The sequence below is a fragment of the Cryptomeria japonica genome, unplaced genomic scaffold (assembly GCF_030272615.1).
Source record: "Cryptomeria japonica unplaced genomic scaffold, Sugi_1.0 HiC_scaffold_217, whole genome shotgun sequence".
NCBI classification, from domain to species: Eukaryota; Viridiplantae; Streptophyta; class Pinopsida; order Cupressales; family Cupressaceae; genus Cryptomeria; species Cryptomeria japonica.
Genome location: NW_026729039.1, coordinates 115,577 through 131,879, shown reverse-complemented (window position 1 = coordinate 131,879; position 16,303 = coordinate 115,577). Strand labels below are relative to the sequence as shown.

The window sequence follows — 16,303 nt, the reverse complement described above, 5'->3', positions numbered from 1 at the left end:
CATCTTTTTGGCTAGATTAGGTAATGCAAATATCTTGTGAAACTAATATATTAACTAATGGTTTGGTCTATGTTGGGATTACTTATATACCCCTCTATTATATTACAAGGAAAATGTCTCTCTATACATAAATTAAGTTGTAATAATATGCAATGAATAATATATTGATTATAATCTTGAACCTGTAGTAGATTTAGCTAAAAAATATTTCATGATGTTTTCTTACCTTAACAAATTATTCTATTTTACAATATATTAGATATTTTAAATTATTTTAAATTATCTTAAGTGATCTTTACTTTATATTAAGGATATTATTGTTATTTTGACATATTTTTAATCTTATCTGCAAATACTAGTAGAGAACACCATGATATTTTGAATTTCAAATGCACCTTTGCCATTTAGCTATTTGAAATGGGATAGTTTGTGGTTGAATAAGTGGTCAAAGTGAGGTGGTAAGTGGTTGATGAGGTGGTGACCCTCTTTTCTTCTCTAGAAAAATCACTAAGTAGACTAGCTTGTAGTTGAGGTGTGGATTCCTTCACCTATTTAAGATCTATTTAAATGGTAAAATGTTGAATTAAGACAATTGGGAAGATATCCAAAGAAAATTTAGCAAAAGGCTAATTTATAAATGGCTAAATTTGGTGGGTGACAAGATTTTTCTATTATTGTATTTTGCATAAGTCAAATTTGACATCTAACAAGTACTGTAGATGCCAAGAGATACATTTTTTAGCAGAGACCGCCTGAAAAACCAACATTGAGTCCCCTTCAATGACAATGTCTTTAATATTCAAAGAGATGGCAAGATCAAGACCAAAAGATAATGCCTAAAATTCTACTAGATTATTAGAGCTCACACCAATATATTTTCTCAAAGCTATAATAATCTTAGAAGTATGATAAAAAATCACTACTCCAATTCCACATTTCCCCAGATTACCTTTAGAAGCCCCATCAAAATTTAATTTGAAGGAGAATTGGGGGGAAGGCCTCCATTTGGCCATCTTACGTTTGACAAGAGAAGATAATCCAGCTATTAAAGCCCCATGAGAAGGCATCACATGAAGTGAGCACCACTTCAAGGTTACCCAGTTATCCCAGTGAGAAAAAGACCTCAGATGATCCAAACTTTTATAGATGTAAGAAAGCACCACTTTAGAAATGGGGGATCGGATCTTTTCAATAACTTCTTCAAGTGAGGTTGATTTATGTTTAAAAATCTTGGCATTCCTTTCCAGCCAGATGCTCCAAACTACAAGAGAAGGTGCCACAATCCAAAGAGATGAATAAAAAGAGGATGAGTACAACAAGGGTCAAGCCATGAAATGCGACAAAGAAAAAAAATATGATCCATGGTTTCCATACAATATCCACATAAAACACAAGGGAAAACCACAATAATCCCAAGCCTATCCAGTCTCATCCTAGTGAGAACTCTATCTTGAATTGCCAACCAAGCAAAAGACCCTGCTTTAGGAAGGCAAGCTGAGTGCCAAAAAAGCTTAGCAGGTCAAGAGGAGGAGGACGAGGAAGTAAGAGACAAAGAATTATACCCCTCCTTTACTGAATAAGAACCTGAGACACTCTTAGTCCAAACCAAAGAATCCTCTTTATCTTGAAACACAAAGGATCTTTTCTAGAGCTCTGCCTCAAAAGCAACTCTAAGATCATTGTCAATGGGCAGAGGAGGAATATCCTTCCATCTGACTACTAAAAAGGGACCTACGTTAAACTTATATATATTAATTGAATTGAATATATTAATTTGTATATGACAAATAATGCTGGTAAGTAGATAGAGACCTTAAACTCTAATTAATTCTAGAAATCATTATAAAAAATCCATAAAATGAAATAACTCAAGAATAAATAATCAATTTTTTAAAATTCATTAAATCCAGATTTATTATGGATCATAGTACAGAAATAAGACAATGATAGGTAGTGCATTTCTTAGGTTAATAAATGCATCCACAATCTCGTTTGGAGCTAAAATTCAAGAGTGTTATCTCATGCATCACCTCTTAAATCAAGGAACTCATGTTTAACAATTTAATATGGACATCATTAGGGTTTCAGAAAATGTAGGAAGAGGACGTGGAGATTTTACAGTCATATAAAATAATCATTTATACATAATTCTCTTATTTATTTTTGGATTCGATTGTGTATACAATTTCATCATTTTAAAGAAAAATCAAACCCAGTGAGCAATGACAACGAAATAAAGGTACTATGACTGGTGCTGAGCGATTCTGAAGGGAAACAATCCATTTAGTTTCCAATTGCTCCAGGAAGTTGCATTCCACTTTTCGTCCATTTTAGGCGGAATGGCTGTAGTTTCCTATCACTATCATATTTGTCTTTATTTGTAGCTTTATCAGTATACTTTTTCACACTCTGGAGACGTCACCTGGTTATGCAACAGAGTCAAAACAAGTGAAAAAGCCTAATAAGACACCATAATTATCAGTACACACTTTAATTCTATAGACGCTCAACCAACGTGTAAACAGAAATGGGGGAAACCTGCCAACTAAATAAAAAGCCAATTATTGGTTTGAATACCATTTTCATAGTAAACCTGAAGACGATTAAGAAAATAGGCAGAAACAGCGTTGATTCAGCTCTACGACTTTCGGAAAACAAAACAATAGATAAAACAGAAAGAAATAGAATCACTGGCTATCTACTTCCAAGTTCCAACACGTAAATGTCGACATCAAATTAAAAATTTTATGTAACGTTGAGTACGATATTCTATTAGTTGCATTTAGACCTAATCTTCGGATTTTGATATAGGTGACGTATTTGAGTGCATTGACTATAAGATGCACCTAATATACAGTTGCAATTGACCCTATACGTTAGATCGTCGTGCCTCTTAAGGAATGAAAGACTCGATACGCGGAGATGTTTTCATGAACAAGACGAAGGATAATACAACTTTTCGTTGGGATCGCCTTACTATGGTTTGTCTTTAGCATAGGATTCACGCTTTCTTTTTGGCTCCTTTCATACCTTTTCTTTAAGGAATTTTTGAGAGTTTATGTGCAGTTTTCTGTTCATCTGGTCCTTACATTCAACAGGTTTAGGGATTCATTAAGATTTCGTGGAGTGGTAAGAATGACTTTTAAGCGCATATAAACGTGTTTTCAAATGTTTAGTGAAGTGATTATCTATAGTTCGATGTTAGAAAGGTGTTAAGTTTACATATAGGAAGAATTGTAGTTAAAATTTTATTGTATTTAATCTTTTGTAAATAATATTTATTATTTTGGTTTAAGTTTTAGGATTTCTACAACATTAAGTTCTTTGAGTTAGGGACATTTTGAATGAATTTTTCTTGTTTACCTTTTATAATCATTGAGAAGTTGACATATTGTTTAAATATTCTAATTATTGGTTTATGAGGAACATGTAGTGATTGCTTTCCCACTAGACTCAAGATTTTAAAGTTTTGATACAAGTGTCCCTTAAAATCTTAATTTAAACTGCACTCTGACGACTCCATATTCTAAATGGGCTACATTATCATACAACTTTTAAAGAGGTGGACCCTATGGACTAGGATTCATCCCACATACCACCTATATCAAGAAGAATTTCAGCATCAAATATATTTGAACAATCAACTAAAATAGTAGACCCACAATAAAAAATTATGTGAGAAGGCAAGGATTTCTATGAGACATACCTACCTAAAGATAAAGGAATAAAAAGAAAATTATTAAATGAGAACACTTATAAGAAAAAAGAACAATCTTTGAACTTATCAACACAACACCACAAGAAAGCCAAATCAATTATATTCAACATGGATCCATAAGTAAAAGTTTTAGTTTTCAACAAAGATACCATAGAAGTCGCGTAATATATATTTGGAATCATTATGGTAGAGGAAAGAAACCATAATAGGCTAGAAATTGATTTTGAAATTGTCGATAATTTGTAGAATGGTACATGAAATTAACCAATATAGAAAACATGTTCTTGACATGATAAAAGAATGGTAAAAATTAAAGAGGATATTTGAAAAAAAGTTAAGTCCCTAGAAATACTATTAAAAGTGTAGTTGGAATGAAAGACATGATATAAGAAGAAGTATATAACCTAGTAAGTATTATGATAATATATTCAAACAAGTTTATATAAGAATATCATTGCCATTGAGAGAGAAATACAAAAAATGAATGGTTTATATAGAGATTACAACCAAAAATTAGGAGATCACTAGATGGGAGATTATTTAACACTTATTTAGAAGTGGTAAACATTAGCTTACTATATTTAGGCTCTGTTAGGACTGTTTTTTGAGTTTCTTAAGGTTTGCATTTTGTTGTGCTTTGGCCTTAGAATGATGTTATTTGAATCATTTCTTTTTTTATCAGTGACTTGTTTTCCTAGTTACCTTTTGCTTAAGTTTGTCCCTCAAGGGTTTAATATTCTTCAAGACCAGTCCTGTGTCCTAGCTCTTCTTTTTCAGCTAGTAATTCCAATATTCAAAATCCTTATAAGTTATTTTCCTCTTGTTTTAATGAGCCTTAGGTTTTTGGCCCCTTCTACATGACATCCTAGGGACATAACTTAACATATTGCCTTGAGCTGTTTTTGTGTGGGTCCTAGTCTTTAAAGCCCTCGGTATGCATTGAGATGTTCTATATGCCTTATTGAGCTTCCAAGTGCTATTTGATGTGGCAGCTTTGCAATGTTCCAAAAGGGAGCTCTGGACTCGATGAGACCTTTTCTTCTATTCTACCGAGTCTTGAGTGGTTTTATTTCTACAAGATTTCAAAATATTTGCAACTTGGATGCTTAGTGAATTGTTTTTTATCTCTCGAGAGTACCGAGTTATGCCATGGGGTGTAAGTGATTGTGTACTCAGAGCTCAGTGACTTCCTTATTCATGGTTTGGCAAGTGTCTGAGGAGAATGGTTTAAAATTGATCTTTTAAAGTAACTCAACACTTGTTGAGAGGCTTTCCTTCTCCTGGATGACTCTCCGAGTAAGTGAAGACAAAATGATTTCTTAGTAGATAAAAAGGATCCATCATGCTAGGGTGGCCTAATGGATTTCAACGAGCATTCAAGGAGTACAAGTAAGGCTAGTGATAAGGATATTGAAGGTTAGAAACGATCCCCTGAGGCAGGAAGATTCAAATTTCATTGGTGGTCGTCGATGGTTTTTTATCAAAGGTTCAGATTCAAACTTATGTAATGCCCATTTATGCCATCAAAGTTCACATGAATAACATTAATGAAAGAAAAGATTGAATATTAAAGGCAGCTATTTTACTGATTCATTTTCAAAGTCCAAAGCACAATTTGAAGCAAAAAGGAGAAAAAGATAGGGTTCCTGTGAAGAAATTCGACTACCTCCAAATCTTTTAGTTAGAACCCTAGGTTAGGATATCTATAAAATTTGAGAGAGATATTCTTTTAGAATTCACAAGATTTCCACTTCTTCCACGATTTCACAATCAGACGATCCAAAGGCAAAAGGGTCAAAAAAGGAAAATAATCTTCATGATGATTTAATTGTCTTATTGCCTAGATCCTCGTAGAGGCTGAGAGTTGGTGATTGTGCCTCTAAATTTTTGAACAAACAGAAAAAATTTAGAGGAAGATATTTCAAGGTTAGGGGACACCATATCTTTAAGTTTTTCCTATTGAAATCAGAACAAGAGATCACAGAATGTAACCCTTGGAGAGTAGGGATCACAAGACTATTTGTCCCAAATGTGTTTGTCAACTTAGATCTAATTAAAGCCCTGACCAATTGTTATATAACCCTGTTGGTAAGTTTACTAGCTTTATGAATGGAAGCTTATTAGAAATCAATAGGGACAAGATAATGGAAGTCTTTGACATGTAAGATTGTAGGGACTATACGATGAGGATTGATCTAGTAGGGTTGAAAGTAGAATATGAAGCCACTGAAAGGTTTAACATAAGAAAATGGTTACCTATTCACAGGTTTGGATATAGAGGTAACCTACAACAATTTGTCAAAATAGAAAAGTCTCCCTATAAGGTAGATTTGTTTCATATATATTTTGAGATGACATACTATTGAATATAGAAAGTGCTAGGGTATGAAGGAGGTCCTATGATACCTAAGGAGATAATGTTATTCACTTGTGATGCTCAAAGTGAAACTGGCTACAAAACATATGATTACACCTAGTTTGTTGCAAACAACATCCATAATGAATTGGTTAAGATTGAACAAGGTGAAAACACTATACCTTTAAGTGGTATTCATTTTTCATGCAAATGATGTTATAACAAGGACAAAAACATAATGTGTGGGCATCTAAGCTTCATGTAAATGTTCTTGACTCCAATTTCATTAAAAAGCCAATTGAATTATGGACTTTGATTCGAGATTATGGATATGAATACTCTCAAGCCCTCATATCTTAGCAACACTTTTTAAAAAGTATTTATGTTGCATGTAGTGTAGAGTTCCTGAGGATGGAAAAACAATAAATGAATTTCTTGAGGCCAAAGGGAAAGGAGCAGGAACTCAAAGTCAGTATTGACCATAATTGGTCAGAATAGTATATGACCAAGGATTACAAATATGTTAGGGTTTATAGATTCCATGGGAAGCCCCATTATTTCTTTTTATTGTGACAAATAGGTTGCTTGCTCCACAAATAGTTTGGCATATGTTTGAAGCTTCTTCCCCTTTTAGGGTTCAGGCCAAGGGGTCTTTCATTCTTGTAAATTTGGATATTGGTGACTACATGATAAACCCTACAAAAGGCTATGACCAAGTTGTTAAACTGCTAAAATATTTCCTCTTGCTAGTTGGATTAACATGAAGACAATTTGACTTAGAGGGGTATTATTCTTCTTCTAAGAGGACAATTACACTAGGAAAATGTGACCATGGGTTTTTGTTGTGTGAGGACTTAATGAGGAATTGCTAGTCTTATGAAGAAGTGCAGGCAAGAAGGTCTACCCATTTCAAAGTGCAAAAGATTGAAAAAAGGAGAAGTCTAGAGAATCCATCCTATCAAGGCATATTTCCAGAAGAATTCGATAAAGTCAAGAAAATGGAGCTATTCATTCAAAATTCCCCTTGCTATTTTGACCAACTTGTCCACTTCTCCACCTCTAACCCCAAGCCCATCAATATTATAGTAGGAGGACTTGTGGTAGCCCCACCATTAGAACAAATGTCTTTGACGTCATCCTCTAATGTTGTAATGTTACAAGGAGTTGATGAAAGGGAAGATCAACAAGAAGAAGAAGAGGTGGAACAAGAAGTGAGGATGTAACTTTACATACCCCCTAGTGAGAAAAATGATGATATTATTGAAATAAGTAACTATTTGATTGAGGATGTAAGAAGAAAATCCTCTGAATATTTTTTATCTGATGATGGATTTATACATTCTAAGGAATTCAAATTAATCTTATACAAATTAAAAGGAGTAGATTTAATCAGCAACAATTTGATATCCCCAATGAACAATGTGAAGAGTATAACAATAAATTCTATGAAGGTGTAAAAAAAGAGTTCAATAACATGACATCTGAGAAGGGGAGAGAATTGTTAAAATAAGTTGGTTTCTTGATCATTCCAAGGATGGACATCTCATCTTGCATTGTTTTTGACAACTTGAGAAGAAACTGACGGTTTGATTGCCATCTCATAGCTGAAGGACTTGACAAGTTATGTTTTGGATTATAGTTGAAGCCTTTAGATTAAACTCTATCAGTGTGGTGCTTATATCCAGAGGCAAGAGACAGACAATGATTACTAACCCACAACAAATCTTGGGGTAGATTATGGTTTACAAACTCGAAGTTGTTTCAACTACTTAGGTAGCAGAATTAAAGGTAAACACAATTCTCTTCAACAAAGAAAAATTTGAAGAGTAGGAGGATATTATTGTGCAACTTATGACTCAGAAAAAGGATTTGAGAGAGGCATTGAGAATGACTTTAGGAAAGGGTCTTTTGTTGGAAGAAGGGGCAAAAACTTCAAAGATGCAAACATATGTTATTCTTGAAAGGAACATGAGAGAAAAATCAGAAAGATATCTATCCAAGGTCAAAGTTGTTAGGTTTAGGATGGATCAAAATGTGGTTAAGGCTAAATTTGAGCAAATGCTACCTCATTTTCAGATCCTAAGGGCTAGACATCAAGAGATTGTTCAAGTCATCCAAAGATAATGAGAAGTAGAGATTCATCTGAAGCTTGTGATGAAATATTTTTCCAAAAATAAAAAATTAATCTGTTTCCTACACAAGCTTTCCAAGACTATAGAAGATGAAGAAAAGGGACCATGGGAAAATATGTTGAGTGAATTAGAAAATACAATGTCTAAAGTTGATGCATGACTAGTTAAGCATCATAAATATCATGGGCAAGTAGAAAAATATTTATGTAGGTTCAATCAATTGCAAGATACTCCTCCTCCATCATTCATAAAGGACATCAAGTAATATAAAAAAAAGCAAGAAAGGAGAATGGGGATTGGAATTTTTTTTCTACATAATATAATTGTCAAAGTCATAGATGATGTAGATAAATTAGAAGAAAATATACAGAGGCAACTAGATGGCTTGTATGAGATCGATCATAGCATTATAATTTTGAATAGATTAAATGCTTCTATAGTGAGTAAAGCATATAATACTCATCTTGATGCCTAGTGTCAATTTTTTTTCTAAAAGAGAAGTAAAGAGTGAAATGAGGGGATATTTCAGTGCCTTGGCCATTTTCTACCAAAGATATTTTCTTTATTTACATCTCATCTCTACCATAGCCTGCAATGCCATATCAATATCATATTGTTCTCTTCTCCAAATCAACAAAAAGATTAGCAACTGAGGAAGTGGTTCAAGAAAAATCATTGTTAGTCGTGAATTGTTTCTATTTTCTTTTATACTTCTCGTATCACGTGATGTCCTTGGTATATTCATTTGTTTTAAATTGGAATCTTGATATGTGAAAAATTGACTTGAATATTTGTTACTCCCTTATTTCTATAAGATGGAATTCAAGGTCATTTGCAAGGGGTTTTGAAATGTTTTGTATTGACATAATGATTAAATAGAATGTTCTTCATATATTGAGTTTGATAGAGTCTATTTCTAGTGAATTATACTATTGCAGGCACACAAAATTAATGAAAATATTACCATAGATTATCTCCCATTTTATTTTCCTTTTGTTATGTGATTTTATTTATTAAGGATAAATGAAATTGTCTTTATGAATTTTTTCATAAATATGTGATGCATTAATTGGGTTTTCTTCAAGGAGGAAATTAAATATTGATTATGAATTACAGTAGCTTTGGGAGGATTGGGTGATTTGATAATTTTGATTCCTGTATATGGAAATGAGATGCATTTGTAAGGCATGTGTATCCAGAATCATACCTACAACTTGTGTCAAATCTATTAGATATGTGACTTTGTTCCAATAGATAATGCACTGGTCTTGTAATATACATTTTCAGTAACCAGTTCTAAATCAAAGTAGTTTTTCAATAAGTGAGTGTTTTAATGGATGGTTTTACTATCAAAGATGAATTTTATGATCCAAACACAAAATGGAGCCTATTCTGAAAAAAAAATCACATATGTTCTGGGTAGTTTTGTTGAGAGTCATTTGTTTACAATAAATACTCATCATCATTTGTTCTTGATCTAACATTATTGCTAAGTTTCATTTGCCTAGGTCTTATAGAACCTGAAGAGTAGAAAAATTACATACCTTATTGGTAATTCTTATTAATTGGCTAATTGTTTCAATTTTTTGTTGATAGATGAAGGCTAATTCTTAGGAATACTGAAGAAACATTTGGAGGAAAAACCCAAAAAAGTGACTTTGCTAGGGAGTGTGTCATAAGAATGGTAGTGTACAAGACTACCTGAACTAGTCCTAGAACTAGAAGAATGTAGTTCCCTGTTAAAATACTTCAAAGCAAGATGCACGAGAGAAGATCTTTACATCAAGGGCATCCCAGTTCACCTCTAGGAGGAGGCAACCAATGCTGGTTGCCTAAAGGCAATAGAGGTAGGCATACTTCTTCCTCAAGTAACTTTCCCTTAGTGGCTTTAAATATAGATACGGTTGATGTTGATCAAATTTTCTTTAATCCATTAATGTATGGTCATCAAAGGTCATATGCTAATGAGTAGTCCCATAGATCTCATAAATACTATTTTGAAATTTCTAAAAGAATTGGGTATTATTACTACAATAGTGATGGGGATCAAGTTTATTATGATTAATAGGGGGGTATCTATATCACATCCTATAGTAAACCTCCTAAAGGGTAATTTAAGGGTCAAGATAAGAAGGAAGGATAAGGTGAGGGAACTAAATGATAGATTGGAACAAATGACCAAAGAGTTCTAGACAGAACTTAATGAAGAGACACACAAAGGCCAATTAAGAAAGGAATTAGGAGAAAACAAGAAAGAGGAAGATCTCTTTGTTGGGATGTTTATAAATAATACCACAGATCCACTTGTATCATCCATGCCTTTGGTGAATGTCTTGACACCCTAGGATAAGGGAAAAGAAATTCCAAATAATGCAAATGTGTGTTGAACTTCAAAAGTGAATACCAGAGAACTCAATGACCAAGAGTTGAGGGAGGATGTTGAGAAGTTAGAATTATATTATACTAGACAAGAAATGTTGATAAGAAAAGTTGAATTGCATAGAAGATTGTAATATCTAGATAGTCTATCACATAAGGGTATTAAGACTTCACAGTTGCCTAGTGTTCCAAAACTATTCTATTTAATGTCAGTGGTCCTCTATTGTTGATCTCTTAACTTGTGGTGAAAGTATGTAGCCTTAAAATATGACTCATGTGACCACATGTATATCTAGCCCTATTGTGTGTTATCCTGTTAGTATACCCATTGTTTCTATACCCTCAATTCAATTAATATCTCAGATGGGTAATCAAAATCCTTTGGCAACGAGGCATAATCATCCAATTGTCAATCCTATAGTTGTTGCAAGTGCAATGAATTCCTCAGTTCCTCAAATACCCTAACCCCTAATACCTCAATAAATGAATATGTAATAAAATCAACTCTACCAGTAGTTGTTACAACAAAAACAACAATATTAATAGATATTGTAGTAATTTCAAAATCTATAGGTTCAATAGCAGAATGCACCTGTTAATCTGCAAGATCCTAATGGTATTGCAAATCCCTAGGTCATGGTTCCAAAACCAAATGCTGCTACTGTACCATAAAATATCCTAGATCTTGAACCTTATGTTGCTCCAAATATAAGGGAGGATTTCTTCGCTATACCCACAGTCCATATGGATAGATATAAGCAACTTGATTTTACTGGTATTCCTAGATATCCAAATCTAATCAATAATGATATAAGGTAGGAGTTGCCAAAGCTTTCAGGAAGTACTGGGTTATTGGTAGATGATCATATAAAAGCCTTCATGAATGTCATGGATAACATTGAATTTAAACATGAAGATGTATTAATGATTTTTTTATGCATTCATTAACAAATGATGCAAGAGACAAGTATAGGATTCTCTCAAGTGCACACATCAGTAGTTGGAAGGACTTTGAAAGAGTCTTTAGAGAGAAATATGGAGACCATATTGATGCAAGATTTAACCGAGGAGAAATAACAATAATTCAAAAGTATTAGAATTAGATGGTGACATAATTCAAAGCAAGATTTGTTAGAAAATTGAATAAGATACCACATCATTTGAGGCCAAATGATCAAATGTGTTTGATCTTTTATATGAAGGAATATGAATTTGTTTTGGTATGAGACAAGGTCAAGAGAACACCCTACTCTCAAAGATGATTTTAAAACAACACTTAACATTGAGAACAACAAAAATTTGGTTGGGAAAGTTGGTAAAAGGGATGAAGTAAAGATCCTTCAGAATCCAAATGGACACCACAGTAAGCAATTGAAGGAAGAAGAAAATTTTGACAAGGTCATGAGTGTATTGAAAGATATGAGTTATAAAGCTATGAGAAATGAAAAGGGGTTGTCTAATGAGAAGGCAAGTTTCCAAAAGGGTGACATACCAAGACTTCATGAAATTCCATAAAATACTAATTGGCATGATGACAAACCAATATAGAACATCAATAATAAAAAAAGGTACCTCAAATAAGGATACTCCTAATCCTTTAAAGAGGTTGAGTGCAAATATGCTAGATGAGACTCCTTGGTGTTGTGCGCGTGACCTTTATCATTCCCTTGTTCAATGTAGTGTTGCTTTAGCATACAACACACTGATGAAACTTGTGATCAACAATGTGATGATCAACAAACTATAAATATGCTTTCTTGAGGTCTAGATGTACTTTTACATGAGTATGATTAATCAGATGATGAGGCACCTGATAATGATTTAGATAATAAGAGACAATATCATGTTGTTATAGAACAACAAGTATTATCCGATATAGAAAACAATCTGGTAGGAGAGATTGTGGCAAAAAATTATGACCATGTACCTGAAAGGATCAATTTAAGAAGACCTTCTAAAGAAAATAATAAAGCACTGATGGTTGCAGTAGTAGCTCAAGCTATGAGTGACTATCAATAAAAGAACAAAAAATATTAATGTTTATCAAGGTCAGCCATACATTATGTTTGTGGAAGAGTCCTAGGATAAAACAAAGTTGGTGGATCAAAATCTTGAAGAAAAATAGAAGACTCATATGGATCCAAAGAATTATTATTCTGATTTGAAAGAGATCAGTAAGAGAGACAAAGAAAAGAGAAAAGTCCAGGAAACAAATGCCATGAAATACAACACCTCTAAATTGAAAAGAAGAAAAGTGTTCTAAGTGAAGCAAAAAAAATTGATCCTCGGCCTATTCATAGTGTTCATTCATTTGATATTGCACAAACTTTGTCTCAAATAAAGGTGTCAATTTTCTTGTTAGAAATGATGAAATTTGAGGAATATAGCGGTAGTAATTTGTATCTTTAATTTTAAATGTGTCTAGCTATTTTGCTAAGTCAAACCCATTAGTATCTACACAAGGAAAAACAAATAGGCAAATGAATGTTACTCATGCTGAGAAAATGAAGACACGTGAAGTCTATTTGGGTCAACTATTACTAAATGACCATCCCAAATTGATCCTTTCTACTTAACCTTATTGATTAATAATAATTTGTTAAGAAATTGTATGATAGACTCAAGAGCAATAGTTAATATAATTCCAACAAAAGTCATGAAAGAGATCGGATTAAAAGTGGATACCTCATACGAGAAGTGTTTTGAAATGGACAATAGGTCAATCCCAGTCATAGATGTTATAAAAGGTCTAGAATTAAAACTAGCGTCATGCCATGAAGTTGCATACATAATGGATGTAATTATAGAAGATATTGCTCCACACTATGGCATGTTATTGTCAAGAGAATGGGCTACTAGTATGGGTGGAAATGTATAGCTAGAATTGTGCTACACAACTATTTTAGGGGGTAGACAATATATTAGGGTTCATAAAGAAAAAAGATCTAAACAAGTTGTGGAGGAAGTAGATATTGATCAATAGGTATGCTTTTGTGATATTAACATTGACAATTTCAGAGTTGAATAAGTGGAGCCAATGTTGCAAAATACTGACCCTATGATTGATGAGGTTATTAGCACCTAGAGCAGACTATGGAAAATGTTCTTTGATGGTGCCTACAGTAGAGAAAGGTCTAGAGTTGGTGTGGTTTTCATTGCACCAAATGAGTAAACTTTTAAATATTCTTTCATGTTGTCATTTGAGTGTACTAATAACACTGGGAAGTATGAAGCACTACTACTTGGTCTTAGTATAGCTGTGAAACATGGTATAAAGATGTTGGTTATCAATTTAATGACTCAGAGTTAGTTGTCATCCAAATATTCTTCTAAGAATAAGAGGTTGAAACAATATAAGTTTGCAATTTGGGATACCATCAATATTTTTGATGCATTTGCAATCGGATGGGTGGAGAGGTCAAAAATATTATGGTAGATTTTTTGGCTAATGTTGTTTTAAAAAGAAATGACATTACCTTAGTAGGCATATCATAAATAGAGGTAAAGGTTAGACCCTCTATTCCTGATAACATTTAAAATTGGCAGGTCTTTGAAGATGATGATGATCTTCTCAAGTTTTTACACTGCATTGATTAGTATGAAACACAAGCAATTGATTTCAATGCCTTCCTTGAAGTTGAAGATGGTAGAGAAACCAATTTTGGAAATGATGTTGTCTATTTGAAAACTAATAAGATTACAAAAGGTTGGTTGAATTAGAGCAAGTATTTTTGGAAATGATAGTTATGCATTGAAACTTGCCCTCTGTGAATAAGGATGGTCTGGAATAAATAAATCTAGGAACTGATGTTTCTCCAAAGAAGGTATACATCAAGAACAAGATTAGTCTTAAGATTAGGAGGGTGTTGATTACATTGTTAATAAAATACAAGAATATTTTTGCATGGTTTTATGATAACCTCAAGGCAGATAGGGAAGATCTGTTCCAACATGAAATTTCCTTGAAACTAGATGCAAATCCTTTTAGAAAAAAACAAAGGCCAATAAACCCTATTTTAGCCCCAAAGGTGCAAGAAGAATTGATGAAGCTCAGAGATGGAGGCATAATTAAACCAATCAGACATTATAATTTGGTATCAAATTTAGTATCACTGAGGAAGAAAAGTGGGGATATAAGATTGTGTCTGGACTTCATAAACTTGAATGTGTCTTCTTTAAAGGATAATTATCCCCTAACCAATATGGAAGCCATGCTCTAAAGAGTTATTGGGTGCAATTTTTAAGTATGATGGATGGTTTCTCTAGGTATAACCAAGTGAAAGTTAAGGAGTCTAAATAGTATAAGATAACTTTTACAAATCCTTGGGGTACCTATGTGTATATCAAAATTCCATTTGGTCTAACTAATGTAGGTCCTAATTTTCAAAGAGCTATGGATGTAGCATTTGTAGATTTGATTGACATCATAATGGTTGTTTGTTAGGATAATCTCCCAACTTATTCCAAGAGGATTAAGGATCATTGTACACATTTGGAGAGGATATTTGTGAAAGCCTTAGAATATGGTATTACATTAAATCCAAATAAATTCAATTTTGTTGTGATAGAAGGTAAGTTGTCAGGCCACATTATTTCAAGAGATTAGGTAAGGATAGATCTAGAAAGGGTTAAACCCATTGATAAAATTTCAATCCCTAAGATAGTAAAGGCCATTCAATCCTTCTTTGGTCAAGTTAGTTTTGTGAGAATATTTATTTCTAACTTTGTAGAGATTGTCAAGCCCATTTCTAGAATGCTTAAAGAGGGTGCAAAACTTGACTACATAGAAGAGGCATTGTAATACTTTATAGACATAAAGAGAGATATCGAAGAGGCTCCAGTCTTAAAGTCACTTGATTTTGACAAGCCATTTCATATCTTTTCTTTTGCCTCAATTCATACCATCATTTTAGTTATGTTGCAAAAGAATGATGAAGGTTTTGAGGAGCCCATATCCTTCTTTAGTAAATTTATTTAGGCGACAAAGCTAAAAAATGATATTATTGAAAAACAGGCCTATGCTTTAGTTAAAGCAATTAAAAATTTAGACTGTGCTTTGTTGGTGCTAAGGTTATTGCATACATCCTCAATGTAGTGGTGAAGCACATATTTTCTCAATCTAAATTGACTAGTCCTAGGTGCAGATAGATAAATAAAATCTAAGAATTTAATATTGAGATTCAAATCACCAAGCACCGCAGAGGTATGGGACTTGCAAAACTGATGGCAGAAACAAACCTAGAGTCTGCTTAGGTAGACAATGTGGTAAAAAATGATTATGCACTAACAAGTATTGACAGGCAACCTTGGTACTCAAATATTGTGTATTTTCTAAAAAACATTAAGTGTCCTGAATAGATGAGTGACAATCAAAAGGGGGCATTAAAAGTTCTACAAGCTCAAAAATACATACTGAAAGATGGAAATATTTTCTTAAAAAACAGGGATGGTCTCCTATTATTTTTCTTATATGAGAGGAAATCTCAAAATATTTTGAGAGAAATGCATGAAGGGGTTTGTGGTGGATACTTTACATCAAATACTATCACTCATAAGATACTTGGGGTAGGCTATTACTGGACCACTATGTTTGCACACACCCATAACTATATGAGAAAATGTGAACCTTGCAAAATATTTTCTAGGAAACTCAATTACCTCTTAGGCTCCAATAGATAGAAGCTCTATTTTACTAGTGGAGAATAGATTTCATAGGAG

General features: G+C 33.1%; 1 pseudogene; it reads left to right on the top strand.

The window, feature by feature from the left end:
- Window positions 1–2,900: 2,900 nt before the first annotated feature.
- LOC131045675 (peroxidase P7-like) overlaps window positions 2,901–16,303 on the top strand; it is a 31,787-nt pseudogene continuing 18,384 nt past the window's right edge.